We start from the raw sequence: 13368 nt of genomic DNA on the forward strand, positions 1-13368 counted from the left end.
GTTTCAAGCACACTGTCATTTTTTATCTTTCTTAAGCATTTTGATGAGATCAGTGCTAATTTTTTTTCCTCTAATAGTTTTATTTTTATTATTATTTTTTTATTTACTTTATTTTATTTTATTTTTTTATTAGTTGGAGGCTAATTACTTCACAACATTTCAGTGGGTTTTGTCATACATTGACATGAATCAGCCATGGAGTTACATGTATTCCCCATCCCGATCCCCCCTCCCATCTCCCTCTCCACCCAATTCCTCTGGGTCTTCCCAGTGCTAATTTTATTTTTAAAAATTTTGATACATATGTACTCTTTCGTATGATAGATATGCATATATATGTATGTGTATATATTTCATAGCTATGAAGTGTTGTGAGTGAAAGTGTTAGTCACTCAGTTGTGTCCAACTCTTTGTAAGCACATGGACTGTAGTCCGCCAAGCTCCTCTGTTAATGGAATTCTCCAGAAAAAAGTTCTGGAGTGGGCAGCTATTCCCTTCTCCAGGGTATTTTCCTGACCCAGGGTTCAAACCCAGTTCTCCTGCATTGCAGGCAGATTTTTTACCATCTGAGCCACCAGGGAAGCCCTGAAAGATGGAAGTGTAGTATGTTCTGTAGGTTTAATTATATATGATTTTAGTGTCTTTCATGTTGGTTGATATATTTGTTTCCTTCCCCTTTTTTTGCATCAAGTAACACTTTTTTTTCTACAAAATTTCCTAATATTTCACTGAATATAAATTCTAAATTGGTAATGATTTTTTGTCATCATTTGAAAATACTATTTTTGTGTCATCTGACTTCCACTATAGCCATAGAAAAGTCAGCTGTCAATCTAGTCCACTTTGTTTTGTAGGTAATTTTTTTATTCATTATGGCTATTCTTACACTTTTAATGTTTGGTGTTCTGCAGTTTTTACTACAGTGGCTTAACGATTTATATCTGTCATAATATCTGGAAAATTCTAAGCAATTTTTCTTTTCATAAGTTCCTTCTGTAATTCTCTGTATTTTCTTTTGTTGGACTATGGTTAACCATGTAAAATTATTTATCCTGCTTGCTTTTAACTTTTTTGCCATATTTTTCTATTGCTTTCTGGGCATCAGTAGTATATTTATATTTATCTTTCAATTCCCTAATTCTCTCTTCATCTGAGATACTTATGAATAACCTATGCATTTAAAAATGTTCAATTGGAATGAAATTTCCCATTTGAGATGTATCCTATGCTTCCTTTTTAAAAAATGTATGTACAGTCAGTTTCCTTATTTCTAGTTAATATTTTTACTTGGTCTCCTGCTTCTTTAAGCATATGCAATGCATTTATTTTATACCCTGTATTCGATAGTTTCAGTGTCTAATACATTGTGGAGCTGACACCGTTATGTGGTGCTTCTGCCTTCCTCCCTCCTTGTACCTGGTTTCCCTTTATTCTGTGATGTTCGGTATGGCCCCTTATTTGCTGGAACCTTATCTCTAGACTCCTGTGAGACTTGGTTTGAGAACCTACTACCTAGTGAGGACTTGCCTTTGTTACTGCAGCATTTGGAGGTTCTACTATACCAAGACTGCTCGTAAAAAATTCCTGGGGTTGAAATGTTTTATATCACACAGAATAAATGAATTCAAACCCCAAATCCATGTAAGGGCCAACTGTAGACTGCACAGAAAGGGAAGAACAGATCTTCCCTTTTGGGTGGTTGTTGTTCGGTCACTAAATTGTGTCTGAGTCTTTGTTACCCCACGGACTGCAGAACACCAGGCTCCTCTGTCTCCCACTACCTCCTGGAGTTTGCTCAAATTCATGTCCATTGAGTCAGCAATGCTATCTAACCATCCCATCATCTGTCTTCCCCTTCAATCTCCTTTTGCCTTCAGTCTTCCAGCATCAGGGTCTTTTCCAACGAGTTGGCTCTTTGCATCAGGTGGCCAAAGCATTGGAGCTTCAGCGTCAGCCCTTCCAATGAGTATGCAGGGTTGATTTCCTTTAGGATTGATTATTTTGATCTCTTTGCAGTCCAAGGGACTCTCAAGAGTCTTCTCAAACACCATAGTTCAAAAGGATCAATTCTTTGGTGTTCAGCCTTTTTTATGGTTCAACTCTCACACAGAGCCAAAATTGATTCAAATAAGTGTCTTTGACTACTCCTTTTGTGAAATGGGATGGGTTATTTTTATTTTAACCAATGAATCACTGAAGATACTGGAGATTCTGGAAGACACAGGAATCTCTGCTCCAACTCCTTGCCTTCCAAGGGATGAAGTACTCTCCCATCTCCCTTAGGGACTCTCAGCTACGAGCTTCTTGTGACTCACGAGACTGGCAGAAACTCTTAGGGCAGCTCCCTGTCCCTGGGTGTGTGCCCCAGTTCACATCACAGCTGTGTGTTTAAAGACTTTGTTAACACACCTTTTATTCAGCATTTCAGACATTTTGTAGCCTGGGGATTTTAGAATATTTTGTCTATTTTTAGAAATGGGGTCAAGTCCCACATATATTAGAACCTAAGTCAAACTTTAAGTTTTAAAACTGATTTACTGTCAACTGTACTTAGAAGTGACCTCACACTGCAAATGAAAAACCAGGAGACGAGAAGAACTACCTGACATCTTTTCAAGAGCTTGATTTTTGCCTCTTGGTTGGTTGCTTGTTTTTCAGTGGGATCTTAAGATGAGAGCACATCCTTGTGGGAGTTAGACTTTCTACAGATCGGTTTTGATGTAATGCTGGAGAAAAACATAGTTCAATTAATGAGACTCTTCAGCTTGAGAGGCAAAACACAGTAGGGGAAGGACCCTGGGGCTTTGGAAAGCTAACAAAGTTGTACAGAACGCCGGGTACTTTTTAAGGCAGAGAAATCATGAAAGATTAGGGGAAGTATGGAGAAGAGATGTGGGAAATGATGTCAGCTGCATATTTCTCGGTTTAACGGATGGCTGACTATTCACATATCTGGGTTGAACACTTTGTGGTTTTATTGTTTATTTGTCGGCTCTGCTGGGCCTTCTTTGCTCCTCGGGCTTTCTCCAGTTGCGGGGAGCAGGGCTGCTCTAACCGCAGCGCACAGGCTTCTCATTGCGGCGGCTTCTCCTGTTGCAGGGCCTGGGCTCGACTCGGTAGCTGCGGCTCCCGGGCTCCAGGGCACGGGCTCCAACCAGCTCAGCAGTTGTGACCCACGAGCTTCGTTGCTCCACGGCATGTGGGAGCTTCCCGGACCAGGGAATATACCCGAATCTCTTGCACTAGCAGATAGATTCTGTACCACTGAGCCCCCAGAGAAACCCTGGATTAAGCATTTTAAAACAGGTTATTTTCCAATAATGCATAAATTTACTTGTGTGTAAAAGATAATTATTTAAAATTGTAAAATTCAGTCTCTTCAGATCAGAAATATTGATTTGACTCATATTTTCTTTATTAGCTGTGTAATTTTGATTTGTTTTGTTTTCAGAAGAAAATATGCAAGTCACTGCTTTGGAAATATGTAGACCCTATTTTCAATCTAAATATTGTATCGAATCCAAAGTGAAAAAATGGGGTTCTCATAAAGATAGTGCAGTTTTTATCTGTGATGGGCTGTGCCAATATATTCAATTTAAAAAAAGAAAAGAGTAATTATCTATATCTTTTAGCCTAACAGGTAAAATAAGAAATTGTTAGAATAGAATGAAATTTCACCCAAACTCTGAAGCTGTTTCAAACTCTAAATTTTCTTTAGCAGCATCCCATGATAAACGCAAACACAAAGGCAGCCTTGGTCGTTCTCCACCCTGCTTCTATTCCTCACTCAGACCTCCACTTTCAGTCAGATTCAGCCGCTTCCCACTCAGCTCCTACAGACTGTAAATCCTCCCTGTTGGGTTGCATAGCAACTGCCACTCAATCTCACCTGCAAAAGGTTAGTCCAACATTTTTTTTCCTTAATTTTTTAGACTCTAGAAATAAGCAGCCAGCTGGTAGCATTCTAAACAGCCGTTCAGATCTGGGTTGTAAGCACAGCACTGTTGTCTTCCCACTTGTGGCAAATAAAGGGATATTAACAGACAACTCTCTATAAGGAGACAGGGAGTTTGAAATCCAGGTTTATCTCTGGCGGTAACTGGCCATATGACTGTAACTTCTCCTTCCCCTTTCCTGAGCTGTGTTCTCTCTCCTATAATGAAATATTTAAATGAGGGATCTTTTGGATTGCTCTCAGGTCGATGCTCCGGCAGTCACACGAGGAAAGGGTTGGTTTGGTCTCGGTGACTGTCTGTCCATTTTTAAGGCTGCCCCGTTGTTCAGTTTCTGGTGCCAACACTCCTGACATGTGTGCATGCCGAGTCGTGTCTGACTCTTTGTGACCCCAAGGACTGTAGCCCACCAGGCTCCGTCGTCCATGGGATTTCCCTGTCAAGAATACTGGACTAGGTTGCAATTTCCTCCTCCAGGGGATCTTCCCAACCCAGGATGGAACCCATGTCTTCTGTGTCTCTTGCATTGGCAGGCGGATTCTTTACTCACTCGGGAACCCCTCAACACTCTTGTCACTGTGTTCTGTAGGAGGAGAGGCTTCTAGAGGGCTCTCCGGGGGGATCCATTTATAGGGGTTAAAGCAGCGGTCCCCAACCTTTCTGGCGCCAGGGACCAGTGTCATGGAAGACAATTTTTCCATGAACCAGGGTGGAGGGTGTGATTTAGGGATGACTCAAGTACATTACGTTTACTCTGCACCTCGTTTCTCTTATTATTATGTCATGATGTCAGCTCCACCTCAGACCATCAGTCATTAGATCATGGAGGTTGGGGACCCCTGGGTTAAAGTATGCAACTCAACCTCTATGTCCTGATTAAATACTCATAGAATCTGCAAGGTGTAAGATTCAGGGGTCTATGCTTTCTATATGAAGGATGGAAAATTCAGAGTGATTATATCCATTGCTTAGGGTTCTATAGTATATAAATTCTTGGAATTTGCGCCTTAGGTAACCACAGTGCACCTTTAATCATACGTCAAGGTTCTTCCACTTGACTATAGTATCTACATATCTGTAAATATATTTAGATGTAGATATGGAGATAGCTAGAAAGATACTATTTTTCAGGACTCAGTTGCATTTGGCTAGGAGATAGAAAGCCGTTTCAATTTAGCTGAAGATGTAAATAAATAAAAATTAATTAATATTAATATTAGTTAAGGTAAATGAATGGAGAAGGAAGTGGCAACCCACTCCAGTATTCTTGCCTGGAAAATCCCATGGACAGAAGAGCCTGGAGGGCTACAGTCCATGGGGTCGCAGAGAGTCGGACACGATGGAGCGACTGACACACACAAGGTAAATGAAAGTTTCAGATGTGTATCATGTCAGGCTTCAAATCACGCCTTCTCCCTCCACCTTAAAACTCTGCTCTGCACGGCATTAGCTTTGTTCTAAGGCAGACACACCCCGTGCGGGGATGAGATGACAGCTAAATGCCAAGGCGTACATTCTCAGAAACCCCAGTGTGAGGACACAGCCTGCTGTCTGAAGCGCCCAGGGAAGGTGTAAGTTCTGCCCAGGGCCCCAGTGACCCGCGGGAAGTGGGTTCTCTGCCCTCAAGACTGGGATGCCTGCTTGGCCCTGAGCTGTGTGAGGGAAGTGTTAGCCTCGTGAATCACGAGGGTGGAAACCGTCAGGCGTGGGCCCTGGGCAGAAGCTCATGGTGCTGGGAGCCTCGTGAATCACGAGGGTGGAAACCGTCAGGCGTGGGCTCTGGGCAGAAGCTCATGGTGCTGGAGCCTCGTGAATCACGAGGGTGGAAACCGTCAGGCGTGGGCCCTGGGCAGAAGCTCATGGTGCTGGGAGCCTCGTGAATCACGAGGGTGGAAACCGTCAGGCGTGGGCTCTGGGCAGAAGCTCATGGTGCTGGAGCCTCGTGAATCACGAGGGTGGAAACCGTCAGGCGTGGGCCCTGGGCAGAAGCTCATGGTGCTGGGAGCCTCGTGAATCACGAGGGTGGAAACCGTCAGGCGTGGGCTCTGGGCAGAAGCTCATGGTGCTGGAGCCTCGTGAATCACGAGGGTGGAAACCGTCAGGCGTGGGCCCTGGGCAGAAGCTCATGGTGCTGGGAGCCTCGTGAATCACGAGGGTGGAAACCGTCAGGCGTGGGCTCTGGGCAGAAGCTCATGGTGCTGGAGCCTCGTGAATCACGAGGGTGGAAACCCTCAGGCGTGGGCCCTGGGCAGAAGCTCATGGTGCTGGGAGCCTCGTGAATCACGAGGGTGGAAACCGTCAGGCGTTGGCCCTGGGCAGAAGCTCATGGTGCTGGGAGTGGCACGGGTGGCTGCCGGGTGGACAGAGTATCACGCTCGCCACCAGTGTCTTCATTTTCCAAACCGAGACGCAGCAGCTGCCACTGTCAGACCCAGGGGTGAACACGGTGAAAGAAGCTCTGCGTTTTGAAGCCTCCTATTCTCTGTGTGACGTTGTTCAGCTGAGTTGACTGGTGTTGCGTTGTGGCACCTGTCTGTCGCCAGGCTGTACTCTGGTTGATATAAGAAAAAGATTCTTTTATAGAAATCCCCTCCTTCTTTGCCCTTCATGCTGTAGCTTTGGTATTCTCTCAGAAATGGAGCTGCACAGAAGGAGACAATATTATTTGTCAGCAGCAATATGGCAGGAAACCCACTGATTCTTCCAGTAGAATTTCCTTTAAATATCTTTAATGTCTTGCAAAACAATCCCAGGAAACCGGCCTTCTCCCTTTGCAGGAAGCGCTCTTCATCTCACAGACCTGGGCAGAAAGTTGACTTTTAGCATCCGTCTGTTATTTCCAGAAATTATTAACATGTCATCTTTCTATTGATATGAATTTTTTAGGAAGATCTAGTATTCTCTCAGGTGAGTTCCCAGGATTAACTTGTGAATGCCTCCACAAAAAAAAAAGAAGTGATCAAAAGCTGATAATTTTAGCTGATAATTTGAAAAGACAGTTCTATTTAATGACGATGCTGACGGAACAGATTTCTGTCTTTTAAACGAGAAGGGTCCATTCTCAGCAATAGAATCTGTGCTTTTCATTTCTTTTGTGGCTCCCTTAGCAAGCAGTACATACCTTGGTTCATTGCAAGAGCTAACTCAGCAAACTAGATTTCAACATTAGCAAGTGAGAGTCCATGTGAAAGATTCAAATTTATAGTGTATTTATTGCATATGCAAAATAATGTAAAACTGATATTGAAAGGGGAAAATGCCTCTCATTGCTGGTATGAAAAGCACAACTATTTCATTAGACCTTTCTTATTCCACAAAGTGGGTTTACTTTCCTTATTCCCAAGAATATGGTGATAGTCCTTCTTGGAGAAAGTTCCTGTGGACCTTTCCCAGTTATCCCAGTAGAGGCAGTGTTTGCTTCCTTTTTCTAATTCCGCTTTTCAGCAGGTAGCATAGGGCCTAATACACATTGCTTGTTTAATAAACATTTGTTGAGTGAATTAACAAGTGCAAATGAATCATTATTTTTATTTCATGATTTGATTAGTTTCAGAGACTTGAGAATCCACTTATGGGACAGAAAACATCTCTACATTTACTGTGAGCGGAAATTATTTTGACAGGAACTTGAATAGGATATGAATCTCTTGGAAAAAAAAAAACATAGTTTACTCTTTGAAGCATAGTAACATGAATGTGTTTTTAAAATAAAAAGAATCAACTAAAAGAGGCCCAAGTCCCTCAAACAGTAAACCATATTTCCAACTGAGTAGTAACAAGTAGATTTAATTTATGAGTCCTAGCAGGTATCCCTGCTTCAGAGACTAATTGAATTTCACCCCAGTATGAATTTGTAGTATGAAATGAACAGGAGGCAGTAAGAAAAAGCAAAACTGACCTTAACACAGTGACCACATTGTATTAATACTTTCGGGCAGTGGAGATCACAGCTGATGAATGATCTGTAGGACAGCATAATTGTAGCTCTACTGCAGAAGTAGAAGCTTGATGTGTACAAAATAAAGTCTGATTAAGTGTCATCAAAATGACACCAATGGATGAATAGTCTAAATCATGTCATGTCGAGGTGAAAACACTAATTAGTTGTTCATTGTGTCATTAAAAAGAAAAAAAAAAAGTGATACCTAACATGGTCAGTTGCCATTTCAATTATGAATGGGCATTCTTTTCTTGTTATACAGGGAGACTGAACAGCTGGTTTCTTAAACTGTTTTTTCCTGGCATCTGGAATAGACATTGTCAGTCAGAGAGTAGTTTCAGATTTAAATCATTCTGACCAGGTACTAGTAGATCCAGAATGGTAAATTATGATGGTTCGTTCATTAACTTCTCTTGGTATAAATGCATACTAATTTCAGACTCTCCAGGAAAATGCCTTCCTATAAGAATAATCTGTTTAAATCTGTGGGATTTTCTCCAAAGTTTCTCTAGAGGAAAGGGGCTTTGCTTGCTGAGAAGGCTGTGGCTCCAGCCCTGCTTCATTGTGGGGCAACAGGAGACTGTGCCTTCGAGATTTATCCTTAAGGTGAGAGGAATCAGAATGTTCTGACTCCACGAGTGTGGAGTGAGTTTGTCACCAGATGTTCACATGAGTAAAAGCTTAGTCCCAGCTGGTTTTATCTGGCTCTCAGGCTCCACATCTGCCCTGTTTTCCAGTTCCAAGTGCTCGTGCCATTGACCTCTTGGAAAATGATCACAATCTTAAACCCCATCTGGCCACTGGCTTCCTTGACACAATCGATAGATTCAGTTTTTGCTCATCTCTCTCTCTATCTGGATTCTTGTTCCATTATCTCCTTGTATCAATAAAAACTCTAGTTGTCAATGATAGGAAACTATTTTAAATTGTTTTAATTAAAAAAAGAGGACATTTATTGGTTTGTTTTTTCAGTTGCTCAGTTGATCCAACTCTTTGCGACCCCATGGACTGCAGCATGCCAGGCCTCCCTGTCCTTCACCAACTCCTGGAGCTTGCTCAAACTCATGTCCACTGACTTGGTGATGCCATCCAACCATCTCATCCTCTGTCGTCCCCTTCTCTTCCTGCCTTCAGTCTTTCCCAGCATCAGGGTCTTTTCCAACAAGTTGGGTCTTCCCATCAGATGGCCAAAGTATTAGAGCTTCAGCTTTAGCGTCTGTCCTCCCACTGAATATTCAGGACTGATTTCCTTTAGGACTGGTTGGATCTCCTTGCAGTCCAAGGGACTCTCAATAGTCTTCTCCAACACCACAGCTCAAAAGCATCAATTTTTCGGTGCTCAGCTTTCTTTATGGTCCAACTCTCACATACATATATGACTAATGGAAAAACCATAGCTTTGACTATATGGACCTTTGTCAGTAAAGTAATGTCTCTGCTTTTTAATATGCTGTCTAGATTGGTCAGAGCTTTTCTTCCAAGGAACAAGTGTCTTAATTTCATGGCTGCAGTCACCATCTGCAGTGATTTTGGAGTCTAAGAAAATGAAGTCTGTCACAGTTTTCATTGTTTCCCCATCTATTTGCCATGAAGTGATGGGACTGGATGTCATGATCTTAGTATTTTGAATGTTGAGTTTAAAGCTAGCTTTTTCACTCTCTTTCACTTTCATTAGGAGGTTCTTCCTTCCCACCAGCTTCTCAGGTGGCTCAGTGATAGACAAATCTGCCTGACAAGCAGGAGATATGGATTCAATCCCTGGGTCAGGAAGATCCCCTGGAGAAAGAAATGGCAACCCACTCCAGTATTCTTGCTTGGGAAATCCCATGGACAGAGGAGCCTGGTGGGCTTCAGTCCATGGGATCGCAAAAGAGTTGGACATGAATTAGCAAATAAACAACAATAGCAATGATTGGGGCAGAAGTTACACTCAGCAACCTCAAAGTACTGCTGCATAAATTTTGTGTGGGTTCAGGAATTCATTTAGATGTGCAGTAGGCTCACTAATTTCCCAAGTTTTCCATTTTTGCCAGATTCCTCCCCTCCTCTGCACTCAGATTAGAAGTCAACTAGAAACATGCAGGAATGTATAATTCTTCCATTCTGCTTGTCATTGTTTCAGTTGCTAAGCCCTGTCCTACTCTTTTCCACTCCATGGACCGCAGCACATCAGGCTCCTCTGTCCTCCGCTCTCTCCCAGCATTTGCCCGAATTCCTGCCCATGCAGTCAGTGATGCCGTCTAACCACCTCGTCCTCCGCTGCCCCTTCCTCCTTTCATTGTTGTTGCTGTTCAGTCACTACGTCGTGTCCGACTCTTTGTGACCCCATGGACTGCAGCACACCAGGCTTCCCTGTCCTTCACTGTTTCCCGGAGCTTGCTCAAGCTCATGTCTATTGAGTCAGTGGTGCCATCTAACCATCTCATTCTCTGTTGTCCCCCTTTCCTCTTGCCCTCATTGTCCCCCAGCATCAGGGTCTTTTCCAGTGAGTCACCTCTTCGCATCAGGTGGCCAAAGTATTGGAGCTTCAGCTTCAGTCCTTTCAATGAATATTCAGACTTGATTTCCTTTAGGATTGACAGGTTTGATCCCTTTGTGGTCCAAAGGACTCTTGAGTCTTCTCCAACACCACAATTCAAAAGTGTCAGTTCTTTGGTGCTCAGCCTTCCTTTTGGTCTAACTCTCAAATCCATACATGACTACTGGAAAAGCCATAGCTTTGACTAGACATAGCTTTTGTAGCAAAGTAATGTCTGCTTTTTAACAGGCTGTCTAGTTTTATCATAGCTTTTCCCATTCTCATTATCTCACATTTAAATTTCTAACTGCTCTGTTACCTGCCCCAAGCTAAATCCACCATTTCTGGCTAGTGAAACTCTGGGCTGTCATTACTTAAGCTGGGAGGAATGGACACACCTTCAAGCAAGAAGTCAATAAATTCATCGTTCTTGGTAAAATTCAGTTGCCCATGAGTAAACACTTCTAATTTTGTGCTTGTGTTTGATCGTTGTTCAGTTGTTTTTAAAATCACTTTGTGCAGTTTCTTGTCTGTTTTCTTTGGAGGTGAATTGCCTGAGCTTCTCATGCAGCCATACCAGAAGCAGAAATGAATACTTGAAAATGAAAAGTTAATGCCTTCACATGGTTGAAAATACAGTAAATATGTAGAGTACAGTGAAAAGTCTCCTTTTCAAATGTGCCTCCCTTAGCCTTCTTGGAAAGGAATCAATAAATATCAATAAATTAGTATATATCCCTCTAGAGATATTTTATATATATGTGTATATGTATATATATGTACACACACACACACTAGCATTTGTGACATGTATTCATTCTCTCCTTTTTTTCACAAGTTTCTCTGCCTATTTCTTTTCTTACTGGAAAGTTTTGCATCCATATATAAAGACATTTGTTTTGTGTTTTTTGTTTGGACTGTGGTGGGTCTCTGTGTCTGTGCAGGGGCTTTCTGTAGGTGCAGTGTGAGGGCTTTTCACTGGGGTGGCTTCTCTTCTTGCAGAGCACTGGCTCTAGGGCTTGAGGCTTCAGTAGCTGTGGTGCACGGGCGTGCTTGCCCCGCAGCATGGAATCTTCCCAGACCAAGGGTCAAACTCGTGCCCCTGTGTTGGCAGGTGGACACTAAACCACTGGACCACCAGGGAAGTCCTAATGATATTTCTTAATTTTATGTCTGTTTTACCTAATACACACACATGCACACACACACACACGCACACACACACACTCACACACACACACACACAATGTATATAATGTTTTGTATGTTCAGTGCTTACATTTAGATTTTAAAAATCTTTTGTTATTATAAAAATGCTTCACATAATAAAATAATAGCTAAATTAATTGTATATTTCTATGTAACTGTGTATCCAAATTTAGCTACTTAAAACAGCTTCCATGAATCAGAAGTGTCCATGAACCAGCAATTTCCATGAATCAGTTGGCGTGGTTCCAGCTGAGAGTCTCAGGAGCCCAGTGTCCAGGGCCTGGCATCTGCCCAGGCTAGAGAACCCGGCCCCGCAGGGCAGCGACCACCAGTCCGCACTGTTGTGGGCAGGGCTCTCAGCCCCTTGGCTGCATTGGTCTCTCCTTAGGGCTGCTTCGGGGTCTTCAGATGCTGGCTTTCCCAAAGTGACTGAGCCCAGAGAGAGAGTAAAGTGAAACCCACAATGCCTCCTGTGAACTAAGCTCAGAAAATACACTTCATCCTTCTTACAGTGTTTTGGTGATTAACCACATTCAATGTGGGAGGAGGTAACGTGTGTGCTAAGTGACTTCAGTCCTGTCTGACTCTTTGCGACCCCCTAGGGACTGTAGCCTGCCAGGCTCCCCTGTCCATGGGATTCTCCAGGCAGGAGTACTGGAGTGGGATTCCGTGTCCTCCTCCTGGGGATCTTCCCAACCCAGGGGTTGCACCTCCAGTTCCTGCATTGGCAGGGGGTTCTCCACCACGAGCACCACCTGGGAAGTCCAGTGAGTGCTTGGCTTAGCTGCTCAGTCGTGTCCGACTCTGCAACTGCACAGACTGTGGCCCGCCAGGCTCCTCTGTCCATGGGGATTCTCCAGGCAAGAATACTGGAGTGGGTGGCCTTTCCCTTCTCCAGGGGATCTTCCCAAGCCAGGGATTGAGCCCAGGTCGCACACATTGCAGGAGAATTCTTTACCATCTGAGCCACCAGGGAAGCCCAAGAATGCTGGCTGCTGCTGCTGCGGCAGCTCAGTCGCTTCAGTCATGTCCGACTCTCTGCAACCCCATAGACAGCAGCCCACCAGGCTCCCCCGTCCCTGGGATTCTCCAGGCAAGAATCCTGGATTGGGTTGCCATTTCCTTCTCCAATGCATGAAAGTGAAAAGTGAAAGTGAAGTCACTCAGTCGTGTCTGACTCCTAGAGACCCCATGGACTGCAGCCTTACCAGGCTCCTCCATCAAGAATACTGGAGTGGGTAGCATATCCCTTCTCTAGGGGATCTTCCCAACCCAGGAATTGAACCAGGGTCTCCTACATTGCAGGCGGATTCTTTACCCCTGAGCCACTAGGGAAGCTCCACTGAGTCCTTATCAGGTACCAACTTCAAGGAGAAGGAGGGAGGAGACTACACCAGGGAGTAAATACCATGAAGTAAAACTCATGTCCGAAGCTGGCTGAAACAATATGCATGTCTCTTTTTCTAAACCTATAGCTCTCTATTGCCATATCTGTTTTGTATCTGCCTATCCAACTATGTAAATTTTTTGCTCATGTATAAGGATATGTTCCTAGATGTTATTACTACATCAAATGGTATGTGCATTTGTAATTTTGTTGGACATTGCCAAGATGCTCTCCGTAGGGTCCAACTTACTCACTTCCTAATGAGTAGTCTTGCTTAAATTTCTAGTCTCTTAACTTTATTGGGTTATTTTACACTGTTAGAGTTTGTCATACTTCCTATGAAGTATTGAAGCCTCTAAAA

Source organism: Cervus canadensis, chromosome 10, assembly GCF_019320065.1.
Source record: "Cervus canadensis isolate Bull #8, Minnesota chromosome 10, ASM1932006v1, whole genome shotgun sequence".
Classification (NCBI taxonomy): domain Eukaryota; kingdom Metazoa; phylum Chordata; class Mammalia; order Artiodactyla; family Cervidae; genus Cervus; species Cervus canadensis.